Source organism: Oryctolagus cuniculus, chromosome 19 (assembly GCF_051225735.1).
Source record: "Oryctolagus cuniculus isolate XC-2025 breed Fujian yellow rabbit chromosome 19, ASM5122573v1, whole genome shotgun sequence".
NCBI lineage: Eukaryota > Metazoa > Chordata > Mammalia > Lagomorpha > Leporidae > Oryctolagus > Oryctolagus cuniculus.
The window spans coordinates 62,242,356-62,256,464 of NC_142885.1; the positions used below are offsets into that span (position 1 = coordinate 62,242,356).

At 50.1% G+C, this 14,109-nt stretch overlaps 1 long non-coding RNA gene across 5 annotated transcripts in view; it reads left to right on the forward strand.

Moving 5' to 3' along the window:
* Positions 1-14,109, forward strand: part of LOC103348554 (uncharacterized) — a 62,093-nt gene that overhangs the window by 19,023 nt on the left and 28,961 nt on the right. The window contains exons 3-4 of one of the 5 annotated variants that reach the window (XR_016226218.1): positions 8,609-8,807; positions 9,282-9,570. This is a non-coding gene — a long non-coding RNA (uncharacterized LOC103348554). Of the gene's footprint in view, positions 1-7,052; positions 7,397-8,608; positions 8,957-9,281; positions 9,571-14,109 lie in introns of those variants that run through there. The other 4 variants (XR_011384797.2, XR_011384798.2, XR_516905.5 and 1 more) reach the window with 4 other exon arrangements.

Here is a 14,109-nt window from a genome sequence, read left to right on the forward strand (position 1 = left end):
ACAGGCGGCTCAGAGCCAGGATCCAGGAAGGCAAGGAGCCCAGGTTCCTGCTGGGCAAAGCTGTCACTCTCCCCTCTCTCCCTCTTAGATCTCAGCACACCTTGCCCCGTTTGCTTGTGGACACTAAAATGCTGATTCCGTTTGGGGCCAGTTCTGTAGGCCCTTGGCTGCCTTCCCTTTGAAGGTGGGCTGCGTTGAAGTGTCAGCACCGTCAGAAGTGCTCTGCAGCTCTGCAGGAAGTTTCGGAGTTGTTTCACTTTATTTTTTAACTGTGAACTTCTACCTGGGGTAATTTTTGTCTCCACTTTTTTGCTTTTAAGATTTATTTTATTTTATTTATTTGAAAGAGTTACAGAGGGAGGTAGAGACAGAGAGAGAGGTCTTCCATCCACTGGTTCACTCCCCAAAAGGCCACAACGGCTGGAGCTGCACCGATCCAAAGCCAGGAGCCAGAAGCCAGGAGCTTCCTCCGAGTCTCCCATGTGGGTTCAGGGGTCCAAGGACTTGGGCCATCCTCCACTGCTTTCCCAGGCCATAGCAGAGAGCTGGATCAGAAGTGGAGCAGCTGGGACTAGAACCGGCACCCATATAGGATGCCGGCACTTCAGACTAGGGCTTTAACCCACTGCGCCACAGCATCGACCCTGTCTCCACTTTATTTAATTTTTATTTGGGAGACAGATTTGCACTGATTTGCACCCCAAATGCTTGGCCAGAACTGGGCCAAGCTAGCAGCTAAGAACTCAGTGCAGATCTCTCCCATGGGTGGCAGGGACCCAGCTACTTGAGCCGTCACCTGCTGCCTCCCAAGGAGTGTGTTAGCAGGAAGCTGGATTGGAAGCAGAGCTGGGACATGAACCCAGGCACTGCAGGCAGCTTAACCACTGCACCAAACACCCACCATGATTTTTTTCTTTAATCATTGACTGACTACTCCCTTTAACATTTTTTTTTTTTTTGACAAGTAGAGTGGACGGTGAGAGAGAGAGAGAGAAAGGTCTTCCTTTTGCCGTTGATTTACCCTCCAGTGGCCACCATGGCCAGCGCACTGCGGCTGGCGTACCGCGCTGATCCAAAGCCAGGAGCCAGGTGCTTCTCCTGGTCTCCCATGGGGTGCAGGGCCCAAGCACTTGGGCCATCCTCCACTGCCTTCCCGGGCCACAGCAGAGAGCTGGACTGGAAGAGGGGCAACCGGGACAGAATCCAGTGCCCCGACCAGGACTAGACCCGGTGTGCCAGCACCGCAGGCGGAGGATTAGCCTAGTGAGCCGTGGCGCCGGCCTTTGCTTCCACTTTCTAATGCATACTTTCTTTTCCTGTCATTTGCTGTCATTTAGACCCAAGAGCAACTACAAAACCATGGGCACTGAGGGCTGGCATTGTGGCACCATGGGTTAAGCCACCGACTGGAACACTGGGATCACATGCTAGAGCACCAGTTCAAGTCCTGGCTGCTGCACTTTGGATCCAGCTCTCTGCGAATGCGCCTGGTAAAACAGTGGAAGATCACACAAGTACTTAGGATCCATGCCACTCATATAGGAGACCTGGATGGGGTTCCAAGCTTCTGGCTTTAACTTGGCCAAGTCCAACCCTATGCATTGTGGCAATTTGGGGAGTGAACCAACAGATGAAAGACCTCTCTCTCTCTCTCTCTCTCTCTCTCTCTCCTCTCTCTGTCCTTCCCTCTCTCTGTCACTCTGCCTTTCAAATAAATAAAAATAAATCTTTAAAAACAAAAAGCCACAGGGCCTGCACCTATACAGAGTAACCACATCAAGCAGTCCGACTGGAATGCGGGGTCCTAGCCAAGCCCCTGTAAGGGGTCACGGAGTCGGAGTCGTGTAGCTTTGGTCACATTCCTCTGACTTGTCTGAGCTTTGGTTACTTCCTGTAAAAGGGAAACAATGCTGAGATTATCTTTCAGGAGTTGTTGTGAAAGTCAAATGAGATAATACAAGGACTTGAGGCTGTGGGGTAGGAGTGGGCCACCCAGAGGAAAAGCTGTTCAGTCACTGCTGATGTTTGTAATTGTTCTGGGACACTGTTGTTCCCTCTGAACAGGGAGCTTGGCAGGGGCTCTATGAATGATAGTCATTTTATATTACTCTAATTGTGGCTCTATTGAGATATATTTCACATACCCTAAAAAGCACTCTTTTATTTTTTTAAGATTTATCTATTTATTTGAAGGGCAGAGTTAGAAGGAGAAAGAGACAGAGAGAGAGAAAAACTTCCATCTGCTGGTTCACACCCCAGATGACTGCAACAGCCGGGACTGGACTAGGCCAAAGCCAGGAGCCTAGAACTCCATCTGGGTCTCCCACGCGGGTGCAGGGGCCCAGCGCTTGGGCCATCTTCCACTGCTTTCCCAGGTAAGTTAGCAGGGAGCTGGATGGGAACTGGAGCAACCAGGACTCTAACCAGCAACCATGTGGAATGCTGGTGTCACAGGCGGTGGCTTAACCTGCCGCACCATACCACCAGCCCCAAGAGCACTCTTTTGAGGTGTCTAACTGGTGGCCTTTAACATATTTATGGAGTTGTGCATCAGTCCTCACTTAGTGATCCCAGAACACTGCCATCACCCCAAAAATAAACCGTGTGCCCGTTAACAGTCACCACCACTTCTCCCAGCACCAGCCTCATGCGCCCTTCATCTGCTCCCTGTCTCTGGATTTGCTTCTGGGCCTTTCGTGTCAGTGAACGCACACGTGGTCTTTTGGGTACTTCTCTGTGGCTTCTTTCACTTCACACATGCTGCAGCGTGTGTCACCGCTTCATTCTTGCTATGATCCACTCTCTGGATGAGCCATGTCTGGTTTATGCATTGATCAGATCATGGACATTTCGGTTGGTTCTACTTTTTAGTTATTATGAGTATATTGCGGTCGGCGCCGCGGCTCACTAGGCTAATCCTCCGCCTAGCGGTGCCGGCACACCGGGTTCTAGTCCCGGTCGGGGTGCCAGATTCTGTCCCGGTTGCCCCTCTTCCAGGCCAGCTCTCTGCTGTGGCCCGGGAGTGCAGTGGAGGATGGCCCAAGTGCTTGCTTGGGCCCTGCACCCCATGGAAGACCAGGAGAAGCACCTGGCTCCTGCCTTCGGATCAGCACGGTGCGCTGGTTGCAGCGCGCCAGCCATGGCGGTCATTGGAGGGTGAACCAACGGCAAAGGAAGACCTTTCTCTCTGTCTCTCTCTCTCACTGTACACTCTGTCTAAAAATAATAAAAAATAATAATAATAATAAAATGAGTATATTTCTATGAGCATTTGTGTACAAATCTTTATGTGGAAGGATATTTTCAGTTTTCTCAGGTATATCTCTAGCAAATAGACTTCCTGGGCTAAATGGTACCTTTGTGTTATCAGGCAAGGCTATATCATTCAAAGCCAGAATTCAGTGTTTCCTAAAATGAATTTTAAGGAACACTGATCTTTTTTATTTTTTTAATATTTATTTTTTTATTTGAAAGGCAGAGTTACAGGGAGGCAGAGAAAGAGAGAGAAAGGTCTTCCATCTGCTGGTTCATTCCCCAGATGACTACAGTGGCTGGAACTGCACCAACCTGAAGCCAACAGCCAGGAGCTTCTTCCAGGTCTCTCACAAGGGTGCAGGGGACCAAGCACTTGGACCATCTTCCACTGCTTTTCCAGGCCATAGCAGAGAGCTGGATCGGAAGTGGAGCAGCCAGGACTCGAACCAGCACCCATATGGGATGCCAGCGTTGCACACCAGGGCTTTAACCAGCTGTGCCACAGTGCCAGCCCCAAGCAACACTGATCTTAAAATGTGTCCCAGGGGTGAGCATTTAGCCTAGCAATTAACACACTGGTGCAGGGCTGGGCGTTTGGCGAAGTACACACTACAGCACCTTAAAATACACCTTGTGATGTCCACTTCCCCAGTTGGAGTGTCTGTTCAACTTCCAGCTCTGCTTCGGATTCCGTCTTCCTGCTGTGCACACCCTAGAGGGGAGCCCGTGATGGCTCAAGTATTTGGGTCTCTGCCACCCATGGGGAGAGCCCAGATGAATTTGCAGGCTCCTGGATGTAGCCCAACCCAGCCATGGCTGTCATGGGCATTTGAGGATTGAACGAGTAGGCTGGAAACACCTCTGTGTCTGTCTCCGTGTCTCTTACTATCTCTCTGCTTTGTAAATGAAGATAAAGATATATAAATTAAAAATGTTTAAAAAGACACTAGTTAAGGTGACCAAGTCCCACAGCGGAGTGCTCAGATTGAGCTCCTGGCCCCCAGCTTCAGTCCCTGCTCACCCCCCATCATTGCAGGTGTTGGGGAATGGCCCCATGGATGGGAGCTCTCCCGCTCGCTCTCCTTCTGCATCTCAAACTAAAAAAAAAAAAAAGACTTCACGTTAATAAAAGCTAGGGAAAACGTGACCTACCAGACTGCAGAGTTGTAGTGCGTGTTCATATCGTACATGTTCTGTGAATGTCCTGTGTGGCAGCACACAGATGTGCTGTCTTTTCTCCCCATCAGCCTCACAGCCGACACTCCCACAGCAATACACAGAGAAACACTTACATAATAAGGTTTTACAGGACAGAAGAGCCTTCAGAAACGAAGACTCAGAGACCCAGGGAAAACTGTCCTTTTTCTTGTTTGTTTGTTTGTTTTCGGAAGGGAGTAGTGGTATTTATTTTCATTGACTTGAAAGGCAGAGTGAGAGACAGAAATTTTCCAACCTGCTTCACTCCCCAAATGGCTACAAGAGGCAGCAGCCTGGTCTGGACCAGGTCAAAGCCAGGAGCCAGGAACTCCATCCAGGTCTCCCACATAGAAGGCAGCATGAACCAAGCACTTGAGCTATATCATTTGCTTCTTCCCAGGATGCATCAGCAGGAAGCTGGATGAGAAGTGCAGAGTAGATTCTAACTAGCCCTCGAATATAGGATGCAGACTTCCTATGCAGTGGCTTAACCCGCTGCACCACAATGCCCAACCAAGTGTGTGTATAGCAAATAGAAATGTGATGAGACCAAAGGTCTGGTATGATGATAGATTCAGGGGGATCCCAGTCAGACGTATCTGTTCAGACTCTTCTCGGCCTTCTATGGAGTCCTTTCCACCTGGGTATGGGGCAGGACCCCTCCCAGTTCGTACATAGAAAGGTGGCAGGGCCGGCACCGCGGCTCAATAGGCTAATCCTCCGCCTGCGGCACCGGCACACCAGGTTCTAGTCCCGGTCGGGGCGCCGGATTCTGTCCCGGTTGCCCCTCTTCCAGGCCAGCTCTCTGCTGTGGCCCGGGAGTCCAGTGGAGGATGGCCCAAGTACTTGGGCCCTGCACCCCATGGGAGACCAGGAGAAGCACCTGGCTCCTGCCATCAAATCAGCGCAGTGCACCAGCCACAGTGCGCCGGCCGTGGTGGCCATTGGAGGGTGAACCAACAGTAAAGGAAGACCTTTCTCTCTGTCTCTCTCTCTCACTGTCCACTCTGCCTGTCAACCAAAAAAAAAAAAAAGAAAGAAAGGTGGCGGAAGGTTAGAGCACTATTTCTAGCTTCTACGACCTGACTTAGGGAAGGATTCTGTGACTCACTTGGGGGTGGGGGTGCACGGAGGGCAGGAGAAGGTCAGAGAAAGACTGCTTCAGAACCTTTGCAGTCTCCCCTGGCTCACAGCCCTGCTGGACAGGCTGCTGGGACCCCAGTGCTCCCCACTTGTGTGTGCCCCCGGGCCCTTCCTGAGGACCCCATGCGGAGAAGCACATGGACACATGCGCCACAGGCTAAACTGGACAGGCTTCTGTGATTCATCAGAGTGCTTCTCCAGCTAACGCGTGATGCATTAAAAGGGAATGACTATCAGTACCTTGGGAAAGAAATAAGTTTAATGGAAATGTTTACTCTTTTTTTGGTAAGATGTATTTATTTATTTGAAAGTCAGAGTTAGGCAGAGAGAGAGAGAGGTCTTCCATACACCAGTTCACTCCCCCAATTGGCCACAACAGTCGGAGCTGCGCCTGTCCAAATGCCAGGAACTTCCTCAGGGTCTCCCACGTGGGTGCAGGGGCCAAGGACTTGGGCCATCTTCTGCTGCTTTCTCAGGCCATAGCAGAGAGCTGGATGGGACGTGGAGGAGCCAGGACTCGAACCGGCACCCATATGGGCTACCAGCACTGCAGGCAGCAGCAATACCCACTATGCCACAGCGCCAGCCCCAAATGTTTACTCTTGAACTCCTAGTGGCAGCAGAGTGTACCTGTGGAACTTTTCAAATACATGGATCAAATAATTTCTTTTCCTATAGATAAGGATAAGTTTGGTCTATTGGTTAAGATACTTGTGTCCCATATCCAACTGCCTAGGTTTGATTCCTGGCTCCGCTTCTAACTCCAGCTTCCTGTTAATGTAGATTTGGGATACAGCAGAGGTGGCTCCTCTGTTGAGTTCCTGCCATTCACTGGGAGACCTGAATTGAGTTCCTGTCTCCCAGGTTTCGGACTGGGTCAGCCCTGGCCACTGCAGACATCTGGGGCGTGAAAAGGCACAGAATTCTCCGTGTCAGTCTCTGTCTTCCTGTCTCTCTGCCTCTCAAATGAATGAATGAATAATAAAATGAGTTTGTTTTCTGTCTTTGGCGTCTTAAAGAGTCCTGACCAAATACAAGTGAGCTACTTCTATGTTTCTCTGATAGGCAGTCAATCCTATCAGCATGAAAATGTTACCAATGAGCTCTTCAAATAACCAAGCTAGGGGCTGGCATTGTGACACAGCAGGTGCCACCACCCCTGATGCCAGGTTCAAGTCCTGGCTGCTCTACTTCCAATCCAGTTCCCTACGAATGCACCTGGGAAGCAGCAGCGAATGGCCCAAGTGCTTGGGCCCCTGCCACCCTGTGGGAAACCCAGATGAAGTCTCCAGCTCTTGCCTTCTGCTTGGCCCAGCCCCAACCATCACGGCCATTTGGGGATTGAACAGCAGATGGAAAATCTCTCTCTTTGTTTTTTTTGTTTGTTTAATTTATGATGGATTACAGCACTTTCAGTAACTGCAAATAATCCCATTCTTTTTTTTTTCCCCCCACAGGTAGAGTTATAGACAGTGAGAGAGAGAGACAGAGAGAAAGGTCTTCCTTTTCCGTTGGTTCACCCCACGATGACTTCTATGGCCGGCGCGCTGCACCGATCCGAAGCCAGGAGCCAGGTGCTTCCTCCTGGTCTCCCATGCGGGCGCAGGGCCCAAGCACCTGGGCCATCCTCCACTGCCTTCCCAGGCCACAGCAGAGAGCTGGACTGGAAGAGGAGCAACTGGGACTAGAACCTGGCACATATATGGGATGGTGCTGGCCCCTCTCTCTTTTTTCTTCCTCTCTCTCTTTCTCTGTAACTTTGCCTTTCAAATAAATGTTTAAAGAAGTATACTTTCCAAAATGTGCACAAAAATGTCTAGAAGCATTAGCAATTTTAAAAAGCAACTTTGCCTTTTATTTTCTTTGACACATTTGCTGTTAGCACAAATCCTTCACTAAACTTTCTGTAACTTTTGGTGCATCCCACTCACAAGAAAAAGAAAATGCAGTGATAATTGCTATTCTAAATGGGAAGTATTTCCTACTTGAAAAATCACTTTTCAGGAAATTCATGATAGAGAAGTAAACAATCCAATTTAGAAATGGCAGGGGGTTCCCTAGCCATGGCGTTGTGTTTCTAGCTTTACATTTTGACAGAACTTTCAATCTACAGAAAACATGTGGAAATATAACAGAGGGACTGGTGCTGGGGCATAGTAGGCCAAGCCTCTGCCTGCAGCGCCGGCATCCTGTGTGGGTGTTGGTCTCTGTCCTGGCTGCTCCTCTTCCAATCCAGCTCTCTGCTTATGGCCTCGGAAAGCAGTACAAGATGGCTCAAGTGCTTGGGCCCCTGCATCCGCATGGAAGACCTGTAGGAAGCTCCTGGCTCTTGCTTTCAGATCAGCCCAGCTCTGGCCGTTGCAGCCACTGGGGGAGTGAACCAGCGGATGGAAGACTTCTCCATCTGCCTCTGCTTCTGCCTCTGCCTCTCTGTAAGTCTTCCTTTCAAATGAATAAGTCAATAAATCTTTTTAAAAAGAAAGGCTTTTTTAAAATTGTATTTATTTGACAATAGAGTGCTAGAAAGAAAGAGAAAGATCTTCCATCTGCTGATTCACTACCCAAATGATTGCAACCATCAGGGCTGGGTCAGGCTGATGCCAGAAACCCAGAACTCCATCCAGGTCTCCCAAGCACTTGGGCCATCCTCTGCTGCCTTCCCAGGTGCATTACCAGGGAGCTGGATCCAAAGTGGAGCAGCTGGGATTCAAACTGGCACGCTGATACGGCATGCCAGCATCTCGGGGGAGTGGCTTAACCCCCTGTGCTACAACACCAGCTCCCTGATTCTAATTTTCAATTAAGAGCCCAACTGTGAGTCCCAATTATGTTAGTTACATGGGCTTCTGTTACCTGTTCAGCCGTTAAAATAAGGAGGTCATAGTTGTTGCTCATGGGGAAAGATGGTCAAGGCATGATGTTAAATGATGAAAGTAATATTATAAAACAAGAAATCAAATAAGATCCCACTTGCATAAAAACATACACACAATACCCACATACTCTTTCTCAGAAGTCTACTGGAGGAGTTAATAAGTAAATAAACCAACCAATGAAGGAAGGAGAAGATGTGGGATCCAGGCCACAGGAGATCCAGCTCACAAGAAAGATGGAATCCCACGGTGATGAGAAGAAAACTCTCCGCTGAACACTGGACTTGGCCGGAACACACTCCGGATGGAGATCAAGGCTCCTGGACGGCACCCTCCAAGGTGAGGCTGTAATGACGCTGTTGAGAGCAAGTGGGGACAGCTGGGGAATGTCATGGCTGGACCCACAATTAGATTGTAGAAAACACAGCAGAGGTGACAATGTGACTCATGTCAAGGGAGCAAATAAAAATTGGTCAGAAATTCAAAAACGTAGCATATTCCGTGGCTCAGCTGTGAGTAGTGGTGGTGCTGCAGGCAGAGTGAAGGGGCAGGCTTGTCATGCCCACTAGCAGTGCCTGGAGCTGAAAGACCCAGAAGCACAAGTCTGCACACGCACTGTGTCACCACAGGGAGGTCTCAGAAAAACTTGACTGTGTTTGCCTGAGTGAGGCAGGGACACAGAGGTCGAACCAAGGCCAAGAGCTGCTGCTTCTCTTAAAAGTCTGGTGGTGTGATTTGTCCCTGAAACTATGAGAGCGAGTGTCTCTTTAAATTTGTTTTTAATTTATTTAATTATCTTTATCCGAAAAGCAGAAGGTGAGAGACATCTTCCGCCCACACTGGTCCTCTCCCCAGGTGGCTGCAACATCCAGGGCTGGGCCAGGCTGACATCGAGAGCCAGGAGCTCCATCCCTGTCTCCCCCGTGGGAGTCAGGAATCCAAGTGCTTGGAGCCATCACCTGTGGTCTCCCAGATGCCCGTTAGCAGGAAGCTGGAACTGGAAGCTGGACTCAAACCCAGGCACTCCGGTGTCGGAAGAGGACATCCAAGCAGCATCTTTTTTTTTTTTTTTTTTTTATTGACAGGCAGAGTTAGACAGTGAGAGAGAGAGACAGAGAGAAAGGTCTTCCTTCCGTTGGTTCACCCCCCAAATGGCCACTATGGCCGGCGCTGCGCCCAATCCGAAGCCAGGAGCCAGGTGCCTCCTCCTGGTCTCCCATGCGGGTGCAGGGCCCAAGCACTTGGGCCATCCTCCACTGCCTTCCCAGGCCACACAGAGAGCTGGCCTGGAAGAGGAGCAACCGGGACAGAATCCGGCGCCCCAACCGGGACTAGAACCCAGAGTACCGGCACCCTGAGGATTAGCCTAGTGAGCTGCGGCGCCGGCCCAAGCAGCGTCTTAACTGCTGCGTCAAACCCTGGTCCCGTGATTGTGTATGTCTTAAAACCGAGGTTACACTAGAAATTGAACATTAACACTGTGCATTTCTGAACATTAATGCTATGCAAATTTTGTTTGCAAATCATGGAAAATACCTTGGGGGAGACACATCGAAGCAATAACACTGATGCCTGACCCTGGAACAAGCAGAACTGGGGTTCTAGGAAGAGCCGGGGTCGGGGGAGGGTGGAGCACCAGGAACACAGCTGTTCCCCTGCATCATGGCGACTGTGTACAGCGAGACTGTGCTTGTGTACCTAAGAGACGCTTCAGAAGATTTTATTTACTTATTTTTGGGAGGCTCAGAGACTCAGAAATATCTCCTATATACTTGTTCCTTCCCCCCAAATACCTGAAATGGCTGGGACTAGGCCAAGGCTGTAGCCAGGAAATAGTAAAACAATCCAGGTCTCCTGGGAGGGTGGCAGAGACCCAAAAACTTGAATCATCCCCTGCTGCCTCTCAGGGTCTGCCTTAGCAGGAAGCTGGAGTCAGGAGCCGAAGTGGGGAATCAAACCCAGGCAGTCCGCTGAGGAGCCCAGGCACCCTAACACCCACTGCAGATAGAGCAGAATAGCGGAGGCAGCCCTCTCCTGCCAGGCCTGAACGCGGTGGTGGTTCGTCTCTCATCGTCTCATGCATTCCCCGGAGTCTATAAAATCCCCCCAGAGCCTTCCTATCAAAGTCTCCCCGTGTGATTCCGAGAACCAAAGGGCCCACGACGTCTGCTGAGGTGGGGTCAGAAACAGATACACTGCAAGGCGGGAAAGTCACTAAACACCCACACACGCACATACACACAGGTGCCTTGTGTATACATGTGCACACATGTGCACACAAGTGTGTGCGCACACACCGGACAAACAGGAGAAAGCTACCTGTCTCGGGCCATTTTGTGCGACTTTAACAGACCCCACCAGGTAATTTTCTGGGGCAGAAAGTGATTTCTCGTGGCTTGAGAGTCTGGGAAGCCCAAGATGAAGGGGCTGACATCAGCTGGGAGCCTCCCAGCTGGGTGCTCCCTTGGCGGAAACTAGAAGGGCCAGAGAGCAAGGGAACACGGACCAACTAACCCTATTATAAGGAACCTGTTTTCACATTAACAAGCCCAGTCCCATGACAGTGGTATTAACCTGGCCACGAGGGCAGTGTCCACATGATCCAGTCACCTCCCAAAAGTCCCACATTGCTGCACGGTTGCCATGGGAATTAAGCTACCAGCACGTGAACTCCAGGGGACACACTGGAGTCACAATCCTGCCCGAGGTCCCAAGTCTGCCCTCCCAGGTCACCACCCTTTGGCCAACAGCCTCTGTTTCTCCTGCTAATCTTTAGAAGAATTCCTCACTTTAATAAATGACAACTGACAGCGCGCTCCTGGTGCTGGAAGCTCCGTGGGCCCGCCGTAATACAAGGCGCACGCACTCAAATTTCTCTCTTCATTCCATCACTCCCTTCCTGGCTGGATCTAGTTTTAAAACTTTCAGCCGGCACCGCGGCTCAGTAGGCTAATCCTCCGCCTAGCGGCTCTGGCACACTGGGTTCTAGTCCTGGTCAGGGCGCTGGATTCTGTCCCGGTTGCCCCTCTTCCAGGCCAGCTCTCTGCTGTGGCCCGGGAGTGCAGTGGAGGATGGCCCAAGTACTAGGGCCCTGCACCCCATGGGAGACCAGGAAAAGCACCTGGCTCCTGGCTCCTGCCATCGGATCAGCGTGGTGCGCCGGCCGCAGCGCGCCGGCCACAGAGGGTGAACCAATGGCAAAGGAAGACCTTTCTCTCTGTCTCTCTCTCTCACTGTCCACTCTGCCTGTCAAAACAAAAAACAAACAAACAAAAAAACTTTCAAAATCGAACAAAACAGCTTCAGAAACGCAGCTGAGCTCCTCACCCTGTGGGTCAGTGCCTAAGCAGAGAAGTCCCCACCGCAATCAGTCTTGGAGAACCACCAGCCGCGTTGAACAGCAGGAGCTCTGTGTCGGTGGGAAGCTAGTTACGATGTTCAAATCCGTCACATGTAGGAGACTTTTTTAGCAGCTAATGGATGTCTCCTTTATCCTACACTTGATTCCCCAAATCGGATGTGCTATAATAAAATGATGAATATATGAATAATTTGCACACATTAGATTTTGCAATTGCTCTGAAATGTGTTACTATGCATTTTGAATACTTTTTTTCTTTAATTTCCTGATTAAGAAGATTTCAGAGGGGCTGGCGCTGTGGCGCAGCAGGTTAAAGCCCTGGCCTGAAGTGCTGGCATCCCATGTGGGCACCGGTTCTAGTCTCAGCTGCTCCTCTTCGAATCCAGCTCTCTGCTATGGCCTGGGAGGGCAGTAGAAGATGGCCCAAGTGCTTGGGCCCCTGCACCCATGTGGGAGACCCAGAAGAAGCTCCTGGTTCCTGGCTTTGGGTCAGCACAGCTACAGCCATTGCAGCCATCTGGGGAGTGAACCAGCGGATGATAGACCTCTCTCTCTGTAACTCTGTCTTTCAAATAAATAAAATAAATCTTTAAAAAAAAAAAAAAAGGTTTCAGAAATAGAAAGCAACTCAGAGCCATGGTACTGATGACATGATTTTGATAGAAATGGGAGCCTACTTGAAATCTTTCATTCAGTGTATTTTTTTAAAGATTATTTATTTATTTGAAAGGTAGAGTTACAGAGAGGCTAAGGCAGAGAGGGAGAGAGAGAGGTCTTCCATCCACTGGTTCACTCTCCAAGTGGCTACAACGGCTAGAGCTGGGCCAATCCAAAGTCCGGGAGCTTCCCCGGGGTCTCCCACGTGGGTGCAGGGGCCCCAGGACTTGGGCCATCTTCTACTGCTTTCCCAGACCATAGCAGAGAGCTGGATCAGAATTGGAGCAGCCAGGACTTGAACCGGCGCCCATATGGGATGCCAGCACTGCAGGCGGTGGCTTTACCTGCTGTGCCACAGCGCCAGCCCCTCATTCAGTGTATTTTCCCTGTGCGTGTAACAACGCAAATGTATGCTTCCTGACTAGATGTTTTCTGCAAACTGTAACAGGCCAAAAAGCAAAGCAAACTGCTTTTTCATCATTTCATTTTATTTTTAAAGCTTCATGTATTTATTTGAAAGAAGAATTACAGAGAGGGAGATAGAGATCTTCCATCTACTGGTTCACTTCACAAATGGCTGCAGTAGTTGGGGCTGGGCCAGGACGAAGCCAGGAACCAGAAGCTTCTTCCCAGTCTCCTGTGAGTGTGGGAGGTGCCCAAGCACTTGGACCATCCTCGGCTGACTTCCCAGGGCCGTTAACAGGGAGCTGGATCGGAAGCGGAGCAGTCAGCAGCAGTTTAACCCACCTCACCACAATGCCAGCCGCTGGGCAAGCCAGCTTTGGGTATGGGATTCCCCCCCACCATTTTCACAGAGGACTTGTATTATGAAGCCTTGTTTCCACGCGTAATCCAAAACTCATGCTGACCTCAGTAAGGAAAGCTCACACCTACAGGGCTCAGTGATGGGCGGGACCTTGTGCGCCAAGGTTGGCCTGATCCTCGGTCCAGCTTTGCCTCAGCCGGGTGAGGCAGGTGCAATTATTACTCCCATCCCACAGATGAGGAGAGTGAGAGGTTGTCACAGCGCTTGCCCAAGGCCAGCAACAAGCACAAGCAGTCTTCAACAAATTTATGGAGAATGCATAGATAGTGAAAAAAAAAAGGAGCTCACAATTTTTTGCACCAAAATAAACTTATATTTTGACTCAGTTTTTCCATGAAATTTTTGAAGTCCCCTCATATGGGGCAACAAGAGTAAAAGGATTAGAGTAAAACCCTGAGATCAGATTTGCATTAAAAAGAGGAGGAGGTGTTAGACAGTTCTTGCAGTATCTCAAAGGCAGGGGGAGGGCCTTTCATGCGACAGTTATCCTACAGCTTGGGCTGTCCTCATCCCGTGTGGAGTGCCTGGGTTCGAGCCCTGGCTCTACTTCCCATTCCAGCTTCTTGCTCACGTGCACCCTGCGAGGCAGCAGGTGATGACTCAAGGATTTGGTCCTTCACGTGGAAGACATAGACTGAATTCCAGGCTCCTACCTTTGGCCTAGCCCTACCTTGACTGTTGCATTTGGAGAGTGAACCAGTGGATGGGAAACTTCTGTCTCTCTCTTTCTGTCTCTCTTTCGAATGAATAAAATAAATAAATAAAAACATTTTAAAAGATTGAGGGGCCAGGGGCCA